General features: G+C 33.8%; 1 pseudogene; it reads left to right on the top strand.

Moving 5' to 3' along the window:
* The first annotated feature begins 3,841 nt into the window (after positions 1–3,841).
* On the top strand, positions 3,842–5,259 carry LOC110911387 (annotated as a pseudogene).
* Positions 5,260–8,526: the final 3,267 nt, after the last annotated feature.

Raw genomic sequence — 8,526 nt, 5'->3', positions numbered from 1 at the left:
TTCACCCCTTATGTTAAGGTCTTTTCATATCTTAAAACTCATTTTTATTTGATCCTTACACTATAACTAATTAAAATGTTAAAATTTAGTTGAACTTCCTTAGTAAACTCCGCTTTTCAAATGTGACTATAAATGAATTAATGGTAAATAAGTTGGGGATACTATTAATTTATTAGTTTTATCATTTAACGATGGGTAAATTACTGCTTCCTTTTATTTAATATGGGTAAATTACCGTTTCCTTTTATTTACTTCAATATTAGTGAAGCTATGTTTAATTTCCTTTTAATGAAGCTGAATTTTGCATCCACTTGCTTGAACAAAGCTTAATTTTTCATTTAATACACCATCCCTATTGTTTCAAATACACTATAAATCCTGTGTTTTCTCTCTCTGTTGTTTTTTTGCCGACTACCATCACCATAATAATCACCATCTTAAGGTTCTCCAGTTCTGACAAGGGGCTGCTTTAAGTTAGTTGCTTCAGTACTACAACAACCACTTGATGACCTCGAATGTACCAGATCTAGCCGAAAACGGGGCATGCAGGACAAGTCGGACAACTGCCGCCGTCGCCGGAGGTATGCCGACAGTTCCTTTCCCTCTTGTTGTCAGCTATCGATCTTTAAACAACCAATTGCCATGCGATTTCACCATCCGGCTTGAAGTCGATGGATTTGGCCGGAGAAGAAAAGAGGTGAGGTGTCGGTGGTCTCACGAGTCATAGAGAGGAGGTGAGAAAAGGTTTTCGTCACCACTACTGGAATGCCAACTGGGGCCTCTCAGCGTACAAACCTAAAAACTGCTTAACTACTCCTTTTCACTAGTATATAAATCCTTGTGGCACTATTATAAATTACATCTTAAGTTTGTGTAATTTGTGTACTGTTCACAAGAGCTACGTGAATTGTATATAGTATATAACTAGTGAGATTACCCGCGCTATGCTGCGGGGTTTCGTTCGATATCTATGCTTGTTCAATATAACAACCAACCGAAAGAAATAAACTCAAAAGAATATTGACACACTTTTTACATAGATCGAAAACCATAAAAATAAATTTAAATTGGACAGCGAGATGGGCTGATTTTAAATTAATTGTAAATGAAAAGTTAAACGCTATATTAAATATAACCTCAATAGAAAAGAAAAATAAAACTAAAACACTAAACATAAAGAAAACTATAGAAATAGAAATAGTAAAGTCTAGAAAAAAATCAAGAAAGGAAAAAATATATATAAAAATAAGCATAGAAACGTGTTATATTTGACCTGACATATTCTGAAGAAAAAAAAATTACATCGAAAGGTAAACCAACTTAAATTTATACCGACACATGCAATAAAATAAGCACGTAAGAAAATAGTTACGGCGCGTTGCAACGACGTCAAAAGGCAAAGTGAGTCGAATTTATACCATCTAATGAAAACGTATTATATTTTACTCTACTCGTTTTCGAACAAAATTTAAGTCAAAACGTAGAGAAATTGAAAGCGTAAATAAAAATAACCGCGAAAGTGTATTATATTTGACCCGACTCATTTTTCAAAAAATTACGTTAAAATTTAGACTAACTGAAAACGTACATAATTATACGGATGAGAACATATTCTATTTGACCCAACGCATTTCCGCGAAAGATTTACGTTTGAACGCAAAATAACACAAATCAATTTTAATTTATACCAACATGTAAAAAAAATACAAACGTAAAACTTGATTACAATTTTTTGTATAGTTAAAGAGTTGTAAGTGTCAATGCTAAAAGTTAGGAGGTAAAAAATAGAAAACTATAAATAAAAAGCAAAAGATAAAAAAAATCACAAAAGTATAAAAAAAACTCAATAAGATAAAAGAAAAGGCAAATAAAAAAAGTTGAAGCATGGGAGAAAAAACTAAAAGCAACTAATACCTGTCATACCATATAGGTACCAACCATTGTTGATGGAATAAAAAACAAAAAAAAAAGGAAAAGATAAAGGGGGAAAAATGGGAAAGCCAAAAAAAATATGAAAGAGGATAAAATAATAATAAAGCGATGTTAATAAAATTATAGTTATAATATTATAATTATAATTATAATATAATATTATAATATAATATAATATAATATAATATAATATAATATAATATAATATAATATAATATAATATAATATAATATAATATAATATAATATAATATAATATAATATAATATAATATAATATAATATAATATAATATAACGTAATGTAACGTAATATAACGTAATATAATATAATATAACGTAATATAATATAATATAATATAATATCTAATGTATATTCCTCTTTATTATATTATTATATATAATTAAGAAGTTTGTTAGCTATATATTTACATGTAGACAATGTTGTAGAAGGCGCTAGGCGCTAGTCGGGAGGTGAGGTACCGCCTAGGGATTAATTGGAATTATTAGAGATTAATCGGGATTAATCGGATTAGATTTTTTAAGTATAATTTTACAAATTTTTATATATACATAGATAACTTTATACTTTTTATTAATAAATTTACAAGTTTAGGAGATAACTTTATACTTTTTATTAATAAATTTACAAGTTTAGGAACCATATGTAAACTAGTGAAAGATAAAGGGGGTTAAATGTTAAAATATCTAAACTTAAATGTTAAAATAGGTTTATAACTAAAATTTGGGCTTTAAACCATGGGTCAGGTTTCAAAAATTGGGTTTTTTTGGTCAAAAAACATGGGCCCAATTAGTCCGATGTTGACCGATTTTTACCGATTTTGTTGGACTTATACCGACTTTGACCGATTTTGACCATAACCGATTTTTTTTTTACCGACTAGCTTAAATTTAGGCAATAACCAACCGCCTAGGCTGATTTCTACAACATTGCATGTAGGTGACTCTCAAACATCATTATACCTAGCCATGTGAGATGTGATGTTATCTTCTAAATTTATATATATTTTACATAAAAAAAATCTAAATTAGTATTGTTGTAATTTTCATGATTTTTGTATTTATTTGAAATACACATTCCATCAAATTATGAACCCCTTTCAACATATGCCAAGAAAGTTCTTATTTAATTTTATTATTTAAGGTAACATCCTTATTTTCATAATTAAAGTTTAATTATAATGAATAATAAATAGAATTAATTTTATTAAGTCATATAGGTGTAGTTTTTGTGTGGTGTGTATATTTACTAAAAGTCTATAATTAATTGAAAAGTTCGGCTTGAAAGACTTAATGAGATTCAGTTACGATTAATAAATACAAAATAGTGGTAAGATGTGGGTTCAACCATATATATTAACACACCTTAAAATCTGACTACAATTGATTTCTCAAACAACTTTAGAAGTATCTAAAAGGTTGGAAATGTAATCACTCATTATTTTCTCTTTAATAGCAATTGCAAAAAAAAAAAAAAAAAAAAAAAAAAAAATCAATACGCTCAAATCATGTTAAAAAAAACGACATCCGCAACGCGGAGAATCAATTCTAGTTATTTTAATTTTTCCAAAAATAAAGCTCTTAGAGCATTCACAATGAAAACCTTAAAAATATGTGAGTGAGTTTAGCTATATTATAAGTAATGGTTGTTAGTGTTTATGATTGGTTGTGAGTGTAAGAGAGAGAGAAAATATATGAGAAAGTAATCTATAAATATATTGTTAGTGTTTATGTTAACCAAATGTCCGTATACACTATATACACACGACTGAAAGAGTGTCATGGAAAATGCTCTTGAGAGTTGACCAAATAACATTCCAAAGAGATAATACTTGTTTAAAATAGTTCCCATTGGGGATATCCATAGTCAATAAATAGCAACCACCATGAGCTTCACTCAAAACATATCCCATCAAACAAATATCAAGAAATCTTGAACCAAGTATGGCATCCAATTCAAAAATGGTCTCAATTTTAATCATCCTTATGACATTCCTAAGCACCAAAGCCTTGGCACAATGTGAAGATGAAACCAACAACCCTTGTAATAACAAATCCAAAGCTTTACCCTTAAAGATCATTGGTATAGCGGCTATCCTAATAACAAGCATCATCGGGGTATGTCTACCTCTAATCACTCGTTCCATCCCAGCCCTTAGCCCTGACCGTAGCCTTTTTGTGATCGTGAAAGCTTTTGCTTCAGGCATCATTTTGGCTACTGGATTTATGCATGTGTTGCCTGATTCTTTTGACATGTTGAGATCGAGTTGCTTGGCTGATAACCCATGGCATAAGTTTCCATTCACAGGATTTGTTGCCATGTTATCAGCTATTTTCACACTCATGGTGGACTCAATGGCTACAAGCATGTATACATCAAAGAACAACGCCATAGCGGCTGAAGGGGGTGAAGTTGTTACTAGAGATCTCTAGTAACAACTTCATGGCCACCAAAAGGTTGCAAATGATGGTGCAATGCATTTTCATGGACACAATCATGGCCACCAAAAGGGCGCAATAGGACAACAACTTCTTCGTTATCGTGTTGTAGCCATGGTACGTTTTAAATAAACATTGACATTTTACAATTTACATGATTGTTATATGTTTCTACAAGAGGAAATTGATTTTAAAACGACAACTTAAAAATTTGATCATCAGGTTCTTGAACTTGGAATAGTGGTTCACTCGATAGTGATCGGACTTGGAGTTGGGGCCTCAAATGATGTATGCACAATAAAGCCATTGGTTGCAGCTCTTTGTTTCCATCAAATGTTTGAAGGCATGGGTCTTGGTGGTTGCATTCTTCAGGTATTTCAAAAATGATATTTATAGTTATACATTTGATCATATATATTTCACTATGTATGTATATCAAAATATAAAAACAATGACAGGCTGAATATAAGACTGTGAAGAAAGCAGCAATGGTGTTCTTCTTCTCAATAACGACTCCATTTGGGATCGCTCTTGGTATTGCGTTGTCGAAGACCTACAAAGAGAACAGCCCGAGTTCATTAATCACAGTTGGGTTACTTAACGCGTCATCAGCTGGGCTTCTTATCTATATGGCGTTGGTCGATCTTCTTGCTGCTGATTTCATGGGTCCAAAGCTTCAAGGAAGCATGAAGCTACAAATTAAATCATACGTGGCCGTCTTGCTTGGCGCTGGTGGGATGTCTTTGATGGCAAAATGGGCTTAAAACTTCTTATATCATGTCATCTGTTCATGAGACATGAAATTATGTCACTATAATTGATTGTAACATTTCAAACATTCTGAACCTATAAAAGGAATAATTTTTGGTTGAGAGTTGTTGGATTTACGTTTGTAGATTTGATTAAGTTTATGAATTGGTAAATCTCGTGGTTTTCCTTAAAAAAATCTCTAAGAGCGTCTCTAATGTATCCACTACTCACAAACATGTTATTTCAGCTTCCTTATTAGATATCTATTGATCATTCGAAACCACATATTTTCCTTTCAATGCTACGTCCCTGTTCATACGATTTTGGATGGAGAGCTCACTTAAACATATGGTCGAAACATCAATGTTTCATCTATCTCATGTGCCTTTTGCGGTGGTGAAATCAAATCTACTAATCATAGCCTAGTGACATCTTAAGGGTGAGACAAGGCTTTGAGACCAATAGGTCCTGGATTTGATTCACACAACGGGATTTTTTCCCATATTTATTGGGTTTCCTCATTTTTCGGACAACATTTTATTCGTCACCAAATGAATTGGTGCATAGGCATTATGGAGATATGGATATGTTTAGGTGGTTCTGTTTGTGACACGACGATACTCCAGTATTCCGTAATTGATCCAAATTTACCGTTAAACAAAACTAATCATGTTACTGTTGCTTTTCCTTAAGTGAACGGAAGATGGATGGAAATCAAAGTTTGGTGCACAGACTAAAGCAACAGAACTCGAAGTCAACGAAGGAGGTTTTGGGGTTTACAAACTCAGCTACAGGATCCAAGAAATACAAAAATAATATAATTCAAACAATAATGGTATCATTAAAAATAATTCAAACAATAATGGGGTCATTAATGTGGTATTAATGTAGTGGAAGCCGAGTAAAAAGAGTTTTCAATAATATATTCAAATAACATTTAAGATTTAAGGGTGCACTACAAGTACAGGTACTGATATTGAAAATCCTTAAAAGTGAGTAACGTTATCGGTACTGAATATACCCGGTACGGTACGGTACGGTATGGTTCGGTACCGGTATTTTGAGGTAAATACTGGTACTGAACCAGTACCGAAAACGTCAAAGTCGGTTTCGAATCGGTAACGAAAATGTTTCGGTTCGGTAAATTCGATACCAGTATCAGTTCGGTACCGGTACCCAGTACCATTTGCTCATCGGTACCCAATACCATTTGCACATCCCTAATAGGGTTGTTCATGAGTCGAGCCAACCGAGCTAGGGTAAGCTTGGGTTCGATTCGATTTTAAACCGAACTGGTTCGGTTCGGCTTGAATTTGAAACCGAGAGGGAAATCCAAGCTCGGGCTCGACTTGGTTTTAAACTGAGTTGGCTTTGCTTGGCTTGGTTTAGCTCAATTTAAAATAAAAAAAAATAATATATAGCTCTCAAAATTCAGTAGTATAAAATATTGTTCGATTGCTTAAAAAAGCATATTCAAAATAAGTTAAACCTTATACATTAAAGACCAAAATCAAGTTCAACAACAGAAATTAAGTTTTAAATTTCAACGAAATACGATATTAGTTCATTTAGCATGACAATCAACTTTCAAATATGTCATAATATCAAATTACACTCCTAAATACATGTAAATAATAATTAGTTTTTTGTAATATATTACAATGTATATAAAAATAAAATATCTTACAAGTAAAATCATCCGAGCTAACCCGAGCCGGGCTACCAAGCGATATCATTAAGGTCGTATACTAGAGTCGAGCCTTCAGTGCATCTTCAATATTGTCATGCAGGTAATGATATCATTCATCTATATATATATATATATATATATATATATATATATATATATATATATATATATATATATATAGGGAAAGGGTAACATACAAAAAGGCTTATCGTACAAAATGTACGGGACGCGCGTAACCCTTGGATCAGGCCAAAAATCACGCATGGATCAGTTAATCACGCATGGGAGCCAGTTAATCACGCATGGGAGCAATTAATCACGCATGGGATCAATTTTTTTGACCTAATCACGCATGGGAGCTTAATTACGCAAGTTATGTTGATAAAAAAAAAAGTGATAATCACGCATAGGATACTAATTACGCACGTTATAACTCTGTCGCGTATGATAATGTAGGATAAGCCTTTTTGTACATTATACTTTCTCTCTCTCTCTCTCTCTCTCTCTCTATATATATATATATATATATATATGATAAAAAGAAAACTGAATGAAAATTGATTTTTTAATTCTTTATTATGTGATTTTTTTATATTGATCAATATCTTATATTCATTTATTAGAGTATGGGGTATGGGGCGTGGGTTGGGTACAAATGCCCAAGTCATCACCCCGGGTGTGCTTGGGTTTCGGCGAGGCCCCTTGGGCGGGAGTTTCAGCCCGGGCGTTGGGCATGCCTAGCAGTTCTCCGTGGCCGGTTCTCATTAGCTGGGTTGGCTAGGCCATAGCGGCTAGGTTTAAATTTTAAAAAATAACCGTTTGGCCAAGCCAAACGGTTCACCCAAGTCACTAAAAAACCCCCCAACCCCACCGCCTGGCCACATCGCTACCCCAACCCTTCACTCCACCTACCCGAACCCGCTACCCACACTTGATACCGGCACAACGCGATGAAGGGCCGCCAACTCGGTGAGACCCGTTACTGGCCGGAAGCTTTCATTAGCTACCGACACAATTTAAACGCATGCTAACACAAATGGCACGAACTACGAGCGAAGCTCGACCGTTTTAAAGCCTATTAGCTTCCTGGGCGGTGATATAAGTCACGAAGACCGGGTGGCGGTGGCCAACATCGAGTTCCGGGGCAAGCTGCAGAAGCCGTTTGAAAAGATCGCCCTGTTCGAAATCTACCTAACGCTTTAGGCTTTTTTTTTTTAATTTTGTAATCCTTTTTTTTAGAATTTTGTAATTTTTAGGAAAATTTAATAATAATTTTGGGCTTTTTTTTTAATTCTGTGTGTATTTTTTAATTTTAGGTTTTTTTTTTTAATTTTTATAAAACCGGCCAACCCACGCTGGCTAGCCACGCCCCGCCATACCGACCCAACACGTCACTCACCACCGGGGGGGGGGGGGGGGGGGGGGCTCGAAGTCCACGTGTCAACCCATGCCCCAAACCCCCGCCCCACCATACCCCACGGTCGAAAACACCAATGTCTTTCGCGCAACGTGCGTCATTAAAAAACACTAGTTCCAAATAAAAAATAAACATGTTAAAAATGAACAAAAATATAGAAGCATTTTTATAAAATGGATAATGGGTATTCTTAATCTCACTGCACATGTATAAGTAACTAAATTTTAATACGATTCCGATTTTTTTTTTTCAAAATTTAAAACTAAGTTAAAAATTGTTT

The sequence above is a fragment of the Helianthus annuus genome, chromosome 15, assembly GCF_002127325.2.
Source record: "Helianthus annuus cultivar XRQ/B chromosome 15, HanXRQr2.0-SUNRISE, whole genome shotgun sequence".
Lineage (NCBI taxonomy): Eukaryota > Viridiplantae > Streptophyta > Magnoliopsida > Asterales > Asteraceae > Helianthus > Helianthus annuus.
This window is presented reverse-complemented; position numbering and strand designations above follow the sequence as displayed.